The sequence below is a fragment of the Tupaia chinensis genome, unplaced genomic scaffold, assembly GCF_000334495.1.
Source record: "Tupaia chinensis unplaced genomic scaffold, TupChi_1.0 Scaffold000458_2, whole genome shotgun sequence".
Classification (NCBI taxonomy): Eukaryota; Metazoa; Chordata; class Mammalia; order Scandentia; family Tupaiidae; genus Tupaia; species Tupaia belangeri.
The window spans coordinates 1,005,071-1,018,991 of NW_006159967.1; the positions used below are offsets into that span (position 1 = coordinate 1,005,071).

The 13,921-nt window shown below is 39.3% G+C and overlaps 1 non-coding gene across 1 annotated transcript; it reads right to left on the minus strand.

Moving 5' to 3' along the window:
- Positions 1 to 6,547: 6,547 nt before the first annotated feature.
- On the minus strand, positions 6,548 to 6,654 carry LOC114009091 (U6 spliceosomal RNA). Its single transcript, XR_003550566.1, has one exon. It is a non-coding gene; the product is annotated as a U6 spliceosomal RNA (small nuclear RNA).
- Positions 6,655 to 13,921: the final 7,267 nt, after the last annotated feature.

Consider the following 13,921-nt stretch of genomic DNA (forward strand, 5'->3'; position numbering starts at 1 on the left):
TTTTAGGACTTCTGTAGCTTTTCCACCAATGTCCCTTTCCTGTTCTGAGAATAAGTCCAGGATATACTACACTGTACTTAGTTGTTGAATCTTTTATCTTCTTGAATCTGTGACGGCTCATTGTCTTTTTTTTTTTTTTTGGAGAGATTTTCACTGTAGGGCGCGTGCGCTCGCCAGACAGACAGAGAGAGACATAGAGACAGAAAGCGAGAAATCACCCCAGGGGGGATGGTCACGCCGCAATCCCTTCTCCTCCATTCTCCTCTCGGGATCTTGGGCACGCACGCACACGCTCCCGGCGTGAGTTTTAAGCCACCGGGTCCGGGACACGAACCGCGGTTGACTACGTGGGAGTCCAGCGACATAGCCATTACGCTAACTGCTGGTTCCCTCATTGTCTTTTTTGACTATAATAGTTTTGAGGAATACTGGTCAGGTTGTTTGTAGACTGTTTCTCAATTTGATTTTACCATATTTTCTCATAATTATGGACAATAATAATGAGATTTTGGACTGTTGAAGGTTTTTTAATTTTTTATTTTGTTTTTCAAAGTACCATAGAGTAAGACTGACTTTTTTTAGTGTATAGTCCTATGAATATTAAACGTCTGTAGTTTGTGTAACCACCAGCCTCAGAACCTCTTCTTCCTTCCTGCATTCAGGATGTGCTCTTACTCAGTCCATACCTCTAGCAACCACTGATCTTTTGTTCTCAGTGTAGTTTTGTCTCTTCACGAAATGTCATAGAGGTGTGGCTCTGTAGCACGGTGGTTAAAGGCTGTACGTTGGGGTCCAGATCCCACTCTTTGAACTCCAGCCCTGACAGCTCGAAAAACACACTGAGCATGTGTGCATGTCTGCCCCAAATCCTGACAAGATGGAGGAGAAACGATTGTGCTGTGACCCACCCCTCTGGGTATGCTTTCTTTTTGTCTCTTTCTCTCTCTCTCTCTCTCTCTCTCTCTCTCTCGGCTCGTGCTACCACACACATCCTCTGGCAAAGAAAAAAAAAATTAAATGTTTAAAAATTTAAAAATGTCATGAATGCCCTCCCACTGCAGCGCAGCAGTAATATTAGTATCCTGCAGTGCTAGAAACCATACTGTGGCAGGATCAGATCCTTGTTGGCCTGAGAAACATGCCGGATCCTGAGGAGTTGTAGGGGAAGTCTGGGGAAAGGGAACCCTGGCATGACAAGACCTAGTTAAGAGTGCTTTCTCTTTCTCTCACATATGTACTTTCTGTCATTAAGAGAGGATGGAGCCAGCAGGCAGTGTGGTGGCTAAGGGCACTGGACTCCCACATGACCGACCATGGTTCAAGTCTTGTACTTGGTGGCTTGCTTTCTCACTTTCCCTCTCTCTTGCTCTCTCTCACTCTGTCTCTCTCTGGTCAGAATTCAAATAAATAGGTAAAGATACATAAAATAATTCTTAAAATTTAAATAAAGGGAAAAGTCATAAATAGGAATATACAGTATGTAACCTTTTTGAAACTGGTTTCTTTCACTCAGCATAAGGTATAACCATCCAAGTTGCATTTATCAGTAGTTCATTCTTTTTATTACTAAGTGTGGATGTACTATATCCCACTCCCTCTTTTTTTTTTTAATTTGACAGTGTAGTCATACTGCAGCCTCTTTATTTCCATTTCTGTAACCTTTTCAGATTTTGAGCATACCTGCACACATGCCCAAAAGCTCTTTCAAGCTTTTGGGTTCAGGATTTGAACCACACCGCCATGTGGAATCTAGCTCTCTTAACCACTACGACACAAGGCCAGGCCTGTTTCTCTTTTTTGTTAAGTATTCTAGAAAATACTATGTGTCTTGGCACTATAGCAAGCAGTGCAAGTGAATTATTTTGTGAAATTTTGGATTATCAATGTCTCTTTTATGGAAGTGAAAACAAAAGTCTTCAAGAGTTTAAGTAGCCTTAAGTTATACAGCTAGTAGAATTGAGACTCAGACTAGGCTTACCCACACCAGAATCCACGCTCCTAACCCTTAGGCTACATGGCTATTTGCTAATGTTAGTGTCTTCATTTTTCTGTTTTGACAAGCAGTGTAATTAAGAGAAGTTAAAATTCTGTTTCTTTAACATGTCCTGAAATTCCCCTACTCTTCTTCTTAAGTTTGGTTCCTCTTTATCAAAGAACAAAGTTAATAATAGTGGGTGAATTCTTTTTTCATGCTGCTAAGTTTTTTTGGTTTGTTTTTTACTTTTTAAAATTTATTGGGTTGTTGGAAAAGTCATGATGCATTATTGCATAGAAAAAAATATGTCATGGGGACCAGCGGGTGGACTGATGATCAAGGCACTGGACACTCCCACATGGCTGACTATGGTTCAAGTCCTGGACCTGGTGACTTTCTCTCTCTCTCTCTCTCTGTCTCTCTGTCTCTCTGGTCAAATTAAAGAAAAATAAATGAATGAATAAATAAAGTTAAATAATTCTTTTAAAAAGTCATAACTTTTATGATAACCCAATATTTTTAATTTGCTATAGGGTGTGTGCTCTCCCTGGAGGGAGACAGAGAGAGAGAAAACAAGAAAGCACCACTGGGGGTGGGGGTGGGGATGGCCATACCACAATCCTTTCTTCTCCATTTTCCTCTTGGAATTTTGGGCATGCATATACACGCACCTGGTATGTTCCTCAAGCTTTTTGACTCGAGCTGTGTGGTTTTGGACCTGAGATCATGTAGGATACAATCCCCTTATACGTCACGCCACTGGCAGCACATGCTGCTAGGTTTTAATTTGAGAAGTAAAGGGTCTAGGGGCGGCGTGGTGGTTAAGGGTGCTGGACTCCCACATGGCTGACTGCAGTTCAGAGTCCCAGACCTGGCTGCTTGCTTTCTCTCTCTTACTTTCACTCTGTTCATCTCTGGTTACATTTAAATAAATAAATACATAAATAAATAAGTAAAGTTAAATAAGATAATTCTTAAAAAAAATAAATAGTCTGCGATTTAAATCTAAAGCAAAAAGTCAAGCCAAGGGCTAGCAGGTGGCATGGAGATTAAGGTGGCTGGATCCCACATGGTCAGCTTCATTGTTTGAGTCTCAGACTCATGGCTTGAAAATCACACCAGGCATGTGTGCCCAGAATCCTCAAAAGAGAATGGAGAAGAAGGGATTGTGGTGTGGTCATACTCCTGGGAGGTGATTTCTTACTTTCCCTCTCTCTGTCTCTCTGTGGCTGCATATAGCAAAACTTTAAAAAAAAAAAAAAAAAAAGCCAAATGAGTCATCAATTTACTGGCATTATGAGTTAGCATCCAGTGTTTCTATTAATGAGAATTAAAGCCATAGTACCAAGTTTTTCCTTAATGTTTTTATAAACAAGATCTTTAATTTGTTTTACAGATGAATAATAAATACTAAAAAAGGTAAGTCTAACTTAGGTTACTTCAAAATAAGAGGCTTGCCTTCTATTACATTGCTTCAGGTTTTACTGATAGCAAAGGAAGTTGTCTTTAAAACACACACACACACACACACACACACACACACACACACACATATTTAAAAGTAGAGGGACCAGCAGATGGCGTAAGGATTGCAGTGCTGAACTCCCACATGGTTGACCATGGTTAGAGTTCCAGACCCAGAGGCTGGAAATTCATGCCAGGCATGTGTGCGTGCATGCCCTGGATCTTGAGAGGAGAATGGAAGAGAAGGGCATGGCCATCTCCTCTTGGGGGTGATTTCTCCCATTCTATCTCTCTGTCTCTGGTGAGTGTACACAACCTAAAGCAAGAATCTGTTTAAAAAAACAAACAAACAAACAAACAAACAAAAAAACATTAAAAAGACTATAGAGTTTTGGGGCCAGCAGGTGGCATGGTGGTTAAGGCTTTGGACTCCCACATGGGTGATGGTAGTTCAAGTCCTGGGCCCAGTGGCTTGCTTTTTTACTTTTCCTTTCTCTCCCTGGTGAGTGGATGTGTCCTATAGCAAATCAAAAAATAATAAATAAAATTAAATACATAATTCTAAAAATAAAAAGGGTATAGAGTTTTGATATACTCAAGATGGCCCTTTTTGAACTTGTGCAGAAAGCTCATTTGTGGACTTGATAGCATAGAAATAGAAGTTGCAGGGGGAGGAGGGATTTGGGAGGAAAATGATTGACAGGAGAATGCTGTAAAAAGTGGAATAGGCTATGGAATGGTATAACACAGAATAAAAATGTTGTTTTTTCAGTTGAGAAACACTAATAGAACTACTTTCAAATGTGTACAGCATAATGTGTTGTTCAGGGTTGCAGAAAGTGAATATGTTTATGTCTTATTTTTTATTGTACTATGCATGACTTGAAAAACCATAGTATACCCCACAAAGATAGACAGGGAGTATATGTTAATTAGAAATCACACACACACACAGAGTCCATTTGTTTAAATAGCCAAATATCCTACTGCCATAAGATAAAAGAATGTTTCTAGAATGTTAGTATAGTATTTTTCACCTTTTTTTTCCCTCATAGGTTTTTGCCATAGGGAACGTGCACCCACTGGAGAGATAGAAAGAGGTAAAATGAGAAATCACCCCAGGGGTTTTGGAGCATGGTTTTGAGAATCAGCACCCAGTGTGATTCTCAAGCTGCTGCGTCTAGGACTTGAACTACATAGTCAGCCATGTGGGAATCCATTACTTCAAACACCATACCACCTTCTGGTTCTGTATTTTTTACTTTTTACAAGCATAATTGAATTTTCTTTTTCTTTTTCTTTTTTTTTTTGGAGAGCTTTGTTTTGCTATAGGGCGCTTGCGTTCGCCAGACAGACAGAGACAGAGACAGAAAGCAAGAAATCACCCCCCAGGGAGGATGGCCACACTGCAATCTCTTCTCCTCCATTCTCCTCTCAGGATCTTGGGCACGCACGCACACGCACCTGGCATGAGTTATAAGCCACTGGGTCCAAGACACACACTGCGGTCAACTACATGGGAGTCCAGCGACATAGCCATTGCACGAACTGCTGGTCTCGCACAGTTGAATTTTTGAGGATTTTCTAAAATTTCCACATTATTCTGAATACTTGGTAACATAAGTATTACTTGTAATGAATTATGTAAAAATTTGATAAGGACATTTTTTAAAAAACATAGCCTTGGGACCAGCAGTTAGCGTAATAACTATGTTGCTGGACTCCCATGTAATAGACCATGGTTCGTGTCCCGGACCTGGTGGCTTAAAACTCACTCCGGGCACGTGTGTGTGCCTGCATGCCCAAGATCCAGAGAGGAGAATGGAGGAGAAGGGATTGCAATGTAGCTATCCCCCCTGGGGGTGATTTCTCACTTTCTGTCTCTCTGTCTCTCTGGCAAGCGCATGCGCCCTATAGCAAAAATCTCTTCAAAAAAAAAATTTATATATAGCCTTAATCTGATTTTTGTTGTGTGTTCTAAAATACTATTGGAGAGTCTGTAGAGTCAAATGTCAGAGCTGAATTGGATCTCCAAAATTACCAAATATCTGGACTATCCCAATATTTTATGAAAAAGAAAAAAAATCCTTATCATAGTGCGAAATAACTTATAGTTACAGTTGGTTGTGAAAGTTATATGGTATAGCTCTTGCAGTTAAGTAGGTTACCAGTTTATTAGTGTAGTGGCAAACTTGTATAGAATTAACTGCAATACAAGATGGAATGGGTAGTAGAAAAGGTACTCTTTTCTTTCTTTATTTTTTTTTTGGTGTTTTTAATTTTTTTCCCATTTATTTATTTTATATTTTTCCACAAACATTCACTTTATATATTAAAAAAATTTTTGCTCATACTCCATAGCTCTTGACAGTTAATAAACAACTATCAGAATTTCAGAATACTGAATTTTAAAGATAATGTTCATAATATTTCTGATACTTTTGTATAATTTTGTTTGTGACTCTATAACAATAGAGACAGTGTGGTTTTAAACATTTTTGAGAAAATATTTATATGTCCATGGTGCAAATTGTTGAAAGCAAATGCCTGGCACACTAGCACACATAAACCTTCTCATTTCAGCTCTGCCTACCAAGTATTCTGTAATATACATCTGCTAGCAAAGATCAGTCTCTTCTTCTTCCTTCAGTGTCTTTCTCAAGATACCCTCTGATATGGTTGCTCTTTTGCTGTCTCTACTGATTACAATGCTGGGCTGAAAAAGTCCAGGTTACTTTATGAATTCTTTTCATATATATTATTTCCTTTGTTTTCTCTAATCCTCTCTGCCAGGCAGAACTATTTAGGGTGCCAGGCCATCTTTTTAAGAGCTTCTCTTGGCTTACTTGAGGTCCACCTTAGTTCCATGGTTTTCTTTTTTTTTTTTTTTTAATTTATTATTTTTTATTATCATCATAATCTTCTTTATATTACATTGGATTACATATAACTTTACAGTGTATTACATTGCTTTTTCAAAAGGGAATGCCATGCATGTCAGTCAATACAGAGACATTAATCTCCCCACTTCAACATTCAATATCTTTTCTATGTTTTCCCCAATCAGTATTATTATTATTCTAATTATTTTTTAAAACAGTCAATCGCAAAAATATGGAACGCTTCACGAATTTGCTTGTCATCCTTGCGCAGGGGCCGTGCTAATCTTCTCTGTATGGTTCCAATTTTAGTATATGTGCTGCCGAAGCGAGCACGTTCCATGGTTTTCTGATTCATCTTCAGATATGACATTCCAGTCAAAACCCTGTCCAGTAACGAGTATTTCCAATTTCTGATTCAATGCAACAAGCATTATTCAACTTAGGCAAATAACGCTTCTGCCACAAAATAAGAATACTCCCAAATATTTTCAATTCAAGAGGGGTCAGGAAGGAAGAAAAATTTATGTTTCCATTTAAAGAAACAAGAAAAATATTTTAACAAATTGCTGAACCTATCAACAACTCAAAAGAAAGTAAAATGTTTAAATTGGGAAAACAAAGCATAGTTTTAAAAAAATCAGTCAAAAGTCAGAAAATTCTATTTCGCCAGTTCAGTCTTATGTTTAAACTCTCTTCTGTTGAATATGCAGTGTTACTGTGATCCAGTCTTTCCATTTAAATCCTGGAAGTTAACATTCAAGGTTATTGATATTTCTTGTCCCTAGCATTAAATTGGTCATTTTCTTAGTTGTCTTTTCTTCTCTTATTTCTTTGTGTTTTTAGTTTTCCTGGTCAAGCACTCCTTTCAGAACTTCTTGAAGAGTGGATCTGCTATTGGCAAATTCTTTCAGGTCTTATTCATCTGAGAATGGTTTTATCCTTTCTTTCCATATGAAAGATAATCTTGCCGGGTATTGAAACTGTTTTTCACTTAACACTTTCAGTATATTTTCTCATTCATTCTTTGCTCACATTGTTTCTGATGAGAGGTCTGAGGTTAACCTGATTAGATAACCTTTATAAGTAACCTGACATTTCTCTCTTTCCAATTTTAGTATCTTGTCTTTGTAGATTTGACCAGTCTTGCTATGATGTGCTTTAGAGAAGATCTTGGGTTGATTCTATTAGGGGTCCTTTGTATTTCTTGGGACTGGATATTTCAACACCTCTCTATATTTGGAAAGTTTTCTTCCAAGATTTCATGGAATAGATTATCAATGCCCTTATTAGTTTCCTCACCTTCTGGGATACCTGTTTATCCGGATGTTTGGGCGCAGAGTGCATGCTTTCTGGAAATGGGGGAAAAAACAAAAACAAAAACCCAGTTACTTTCATTTTGCTAAATTCTGTAATTTTTTTCTCCGACCACATTTGACCCCTCCTCAGTGTTGGCTTATTCCTTCCTCTTGGAAATACTTCCAGTGGAGTCCAATGTAATACCACATACGCTTTGTTTTCCTCCTACATTCTGACTACACCTTTTTGACTTTTTTTGTTCTGCCTTATTTTCTCTTCGCTCTAAATGATGGAGTGTTCAAGTGTCTGTCATTGTTACCTTTTATATCTATAGCTTTAATATGATAAATGTGGAGACTGCAAAAAATTCCTTGAAAATGGCATTACGTTATGAACTTATGCAAAATATTGAAGTCCGTTTATAGTTTTTTTCATAATACACATTTTCCGTGAATTTTTGAAGACCCCCCCCCTCAAATGTACGACAGTCACGAGCCAAATAATGACTTTTCAGTTACCAGCAGACTGAAAATACAGTGGTGCAACTGTAGAAGCATAAAGACTATATCATAGTCTACGTATTAAGTAGCCTGTACCACCTGACTTCGCGTAAGTACACTCAGTGATGTTCGCACAGTGACGGAGTTGCTTGACGATGCATCTCACACAGCACATTCCCATCAGTAAGCAATGGGTGGCTTTATGAGAGAGGATTTGAGAAATCCCATGATTGCTTTCTGCCAGCAGGGGAACTAGAGAAACCGGTAGCACGACTCAGTCTGTCTCAAGGCCTCAGAACCAGGGGAGCTGATAGTATAGCTGTCAGGCCAAGGTCAAAAAGGCCTGAGAACTGAAGTAAGGAGCAAGGGAGCACTGGTGTAAGTCCCTGAGTCCCAACGCCGGAGAACCTGGAGTTTTGGTGTCCAGGGGAAGGTGAAAAAGGCTGCCCCATCTTCAAAGAGAGAAGGAAGAATCACCTTTTCCTCCACCTTTTTGTTCTTTCAAGGCCTGCTGCCAAATTGGATAGGACCTGCCCTCTCTGGGTGAGAGCAGATCTCCCCTACTCAGTCCACTGATTCAAATGTCAGTCTTTTCTGGAAACACCCTTATGGAAAAACTCCTAAATAATGCTTTACCAGCTATCTGTATATCCTTTAATCCGGTCACATTGAGACTTCACTATCACCATTCTACCTCTTGTCAAGTTGGCACACATACACATCTCTTTAGATTATTGGATTGTCTATAAAGTCATGATGTATTCTTTCTATGTGTTTCTATGCAAAAATGCATTGTGACTTTTCTGACAGCCCAATACATTTAATGTTCAAATAAAGACACTAATAAGGTCATATTTCTATGTAAGAATGATACAGCTGTCCTGCATTCAACCCAAAATGGGCTAATCCTTTTCACAGAAGAAAGAGGTAAAGTTTTTGAGTGGTGTTTACTCTGATATCCTATAGCTTAAATACTTTTATGTAAAATTAACAATACTTAAATACTGATACAAAGTTAATATATGTTATAGTGCATGATAAAGGAATAAAAGAGGAAAGAAAAGAAACATTTTCTTCTACATAAAGTTTGTGGAAAATGGAATGTATGAGTTTATTTTGGTGTGAAATTTTGGAATCCATGTATAAGTGTGTGTGTGTATGTGTGTGTGTGTGTGTATGTGTTTAAGTAATGCTGACTTTCCACGAACTCTTGAAGATTTCTCATATACACACAAACATTAAAATAAGGAGGAAATACGTAGGACTATTACTCATTTATCTAACGGGTCAAGTGGTTGTATAGGATATTTATAACTGTCTTCTACTACCTGTTTTGTGTTGCCTTTGCCTTCTTGAGCAAGCACCTTAGGTGATTGTAGTTCAGTACCTACTAGGGTGACCCAAACCTTCATTAACCGAAGTTTCTGGGCCATTTGTAGTCCTGCCTGGTTTGGGTTGTTGTATTTTCCCATTGACCTTAATCTAAACAGACTATGATAATCCTGACATCCCAAGGGACCTCCTGAATTCTAGACATACCCCTCTTTATCTCCATTGTGGAGTTGTCTGGTTTTCCTCTGGTAGTTGGAATTAGTCATCCCAACCCTTCTGAGGCTGTTGACACACAGACATGAAGAGTCCAAAGTGGCTGGATAACAGTCTTCTTGTTCAGTGGAACTGTTGTGTCTCCTGGTGGAAGCATTTCTCCCTCTGGTCCTAAGACTTTGATGCCAGCAGCACAATCATGAGAATAGAAAGCAACATTTTGCTAGTAGATCAGTAGAGGTAATGGTGAGTAGTGCCATTCCCATGTCTACCCATTCATTCCTATACCCGTGAATCCTAGCTATGGGACAAATAGTACCATAGTCTGTGTCCTAATTTAGAAGGCGTGTATCCTTCTGGAGAACCTTGACCCATCCCTGCAAGGTATTGTCATCCAGTTGGTCCTGTAACTAACATTGTCTTCAAGAGGCTGTTCCAAGGGTGGGACAGTGGTGCAGCAGTAAAACATGATGCTCTGCGAGGTTGACCCATGTGGGAAGGTTCTTGGTCCATGTCCATAGACCTTCCTGATTATGGTGGACACACTTTTGCCCATGATCCAGACCTGACTAAAGCTGGGGGTAGATTGAGGCATCAAGACCCTGTTGGAGGTGCTGTTTCCCTCCCTTCCTCTCCTGGAAGAACTAAACTTTCCACAACAACCAAAAAGGCCAGTCCATCATCTCGTCAAGTCACCAACTTTAGGTAAGACCAGTGAATTCTATGAGCATGTGTCCATTGTCACACTTCTTTGGCTATGAGGTGAGTTTCATATTCTGAAGCAGTGCTATGTAGAATACCATGACAGTGGGTAAGGCATTTTGTCACTCCATTGTCGATGGTAGTTTTGACAGAAATACTGCATGCAGCAAAGTCAGATCGATCTCCAGTCTGTTCCAATAAGGACAGAACACTACCCCTTCCATGGTGCAAGTGGTCCAGTGTTACTAGTCTGTCACAAGATAGCTGGCTGATAGCCTGGGGAATGTTGAGGGCTCAGTGTTGGTACCTGCTGCTGGCAGATTGGACACTTGGTAGTGGTTGTAGCCAGCTCAGCCTTGATGAGTGAAAGTCCATGTTTCTGAGCCCACGTATAATCTCCATCCCTGCCATCACAGCCATTAACTTGACAGTAGCCACTCCTTTCTGTGGGCATCATTTCCCTGTTTTTAAAATGAGGTTATATTGGATTGGTGTTTCAGGTTTTCTTGAAATTGGAATGATTTAGATGTACGTAGTGTTGAGATGCTCGAACATTTTTACAAAATTTAGCTCCTTAATAAAAAAGTTTTAAAACCACTGAATTGGATGTGGAATCTCTAAGGTCTCTTTTAATCTTAAGATGATTAGTTCTTGTGATAATAACTATAAATGGGACTATTGAGGGAAGTGTTCATGCAAGGAGATATTTGACCTGAAACTTGAAGGATAAATGAATATGAGGTACATGCTTTCCAAGCTCAGGGAACAATGCGAGGGAAGTCAGGCACATCGGAGCTGTTCAGGAGGTGTCAGTAAGGCTGGAGTATGTGACCATTTGAAACAGACAGAAGGAAGAGGTGGGAGTCAGGAAGACAAGGCTGGGAAAGTTAGGTAAATTGAAGTTAGGTCATGATAGCCTTGAATACCATAATAAATAGCTGGTCTTTCAGGTTTTTGCCTTAGGGTGTGTACCCTCATTAGAGAGATATAGAGAGGAAAAGTGAGAAATCACTTCTCAGGGGGATGGCCACCACAGTCCCTTCTCCATTCTTCTCTAGGGATTCTGGGCGTGCTTGCACATGTGCCCAGCATGATTTTCAAGCCACTGGGTCCAGAACTTGAACTATATCTGCCATGTGAGAATTCAGCACCTTAACCACCACGGTACCTGCTGACCCCAAATATTATAGCTGAGCTTTTAATTTGCCTCTAGGAAATCAAAGTTGTTTGTTTGTTTCCTTTTGAGTGTGTGTGTGTGTGTGTGTGTGTGTGTTGCCATAAGTGATAATCACATTCTCAGAGTTCTTTAGAAAGACTTTTCTAGGGGGCTGGCAGGTGGAGTGGTGGTTGAGGCACTGGATTCCCACATGACCGACCACGGTTCAAGTCCTGGACCTGGAGGCTTGCTTTCTTACTCTCCCTTTCTCTCTGTCTGTCTCTCTCTGGTCAAAATGGAAGAATAATGATAAATATAATTTAAAATAAATAAATCTTTAAAAAAAAAGACTTCTAGTAGCAGAGTGGTAGGTGAATATAAAATAGGTGGCTGGTGGTAAGGAAAGGGACAGTTAGGAGATTGTTAAGGTATCTTTTACCTGAAGAGAGTAGCAGAGCAAGAGATTAGGTTTTACTCTAAACTAGGTATTAAAAATAGAGGATTTCTTTTTCTTTCTTTCTTTTTTTTTTTTGAGAGGTTTTCGCTATAGGGCACGTGTGCTCACCAGACAGAGAGAGACATAGAGACAGAAAGCGAGAAATCACCCGCCAGGGGGGATGGTCACGCTGCAGTCCCTTCTCCATTCTCCTCTCGGGATCTTGGGCACGCACGCACACGCGCCCAACGTGAGTTTTAAGCCACCGGGTTCGGGACACAAACCGCAGTCGACTACATGGGAGTCCAGCGACATAGCCATTATGCTAACTGCTGGTTCCCGAGGATTTCTTCTTAAGAACATTTAGAGTTTATTGAATACTAAGTTAACTGTCTTTTTAAGTGGTTACTGTGCAAAGGAGCAGTATTATTAATAATTAGGGGCTAGGGCTTACAGAGTAGTGGTTGGAGTAAGCCTGAGCTCCGCCTGCTCTACTGAATCCTTTGCAGAAGTAGGCAGGTGTCTTCAGAAAGCCCCTTTAAGGAGATTCTGAGGTGCATCCCTGTTTACAATGTACTGAAGTAGACTATTCATTGTTTTTAGTACCGAATTTAAAGCAAGAAGTGTGAAAGATACAAAAGCCTGTCTATATGAAAGGGCTTGAGATTGCAGTAAGCATATTACCTGAGGACATCATAAGGAATATAATTATATAATCAGTTTTTTGTTATTTTTAATGTCAGAAGAAGGAATAGCATCCAACGTTAACACCTACGGTAACATCTCTTGTAGTACAGTTACATTAATTCAACTGCCTTAAATGGTGGGCCACATCTTTTCTTTAAAAATACTAAAATGTATAGTAAAATTTTAAATCCGAAACTATACTTTTCCCTCAGTGAACTGTTAAAGTGAAATAATTTATTCATGTCTGAGTTTCAGCTGAATTTGGGGCCCTGTCCTAGGTGATGGGAATACAGTAGTGGATAAAACCAGCTTCGGGCTTTGGTATGCCTCTTAAAACAGGCGTTCGTGCAGGACACGTGCTTCTTTTTAAAAAAAAAAAAAATTTATCTTATTTTATTTATTCATTCATTTATTTTTTAATTTGACCAGAGAGAGACAGAGGGTGAGAGTGAGAGAGAGAAGTGAGAAAGTAAGCCACCAGATTCAGGATTTGAACCCTGTTCGGCCATGTGGGAGTGTCCAGTGCCTTAACCACCATGCCACCTGCTAGTCCCAGGATACATGCTACTTATGCATGGGTTCTAGTAACCTGCCTGTGCAGAAGGGTGAAGGAGGCTTTAGTTTAATATCTAATGATAGAGTAGTCAGTTAACTATGTTTCACATTTTGAAATCCTACATACTGCTTAGAACCAAGGGTTACATTTTCAGAGGTGTTAACATCTAAATTCTATGCAATTGAAAGATTTATAACTTTCAGTCTCAGTCTGTTAAATGGTGTTTATATACTTATCTAAATAATAGGGACCATTGATTTGCATGAACTTTTTGAAGACCCTTTTTATTTAATTTTAGAAATAAACATACGGTATGCGTAGGTACTTTATATTTCCATTAGAAGCCTAAGTTTTATTTCAAGTCAGGCTTAGTGAGGTATAATTGATATATTATACAACTTACCCTATTTAAGTTTTTCAGGTCTGGGAAATTTGACATGTGTGGGTCGTATAACCAGTACCACAATCAAGATACAGAATATTTCCATCACCCTAAACAGTTTTCTTGTTTTCCTTTGTAGTGAGTCCCCTTCCCTCATTCCCAACCCCAGATGTTAGACTTTTTCCAGAACCTCATATAAATGGAATCATACTTTTTAAGTTTGGCTCATTGCATTAGTCTAATGCCTTTAGATCCATCTATTTTGTAACATATCAAAAGTTCACCCCCTTTTATTACTGAGTAGCACTCCATTGTTGGGACATAAAATTTTTTCACCATT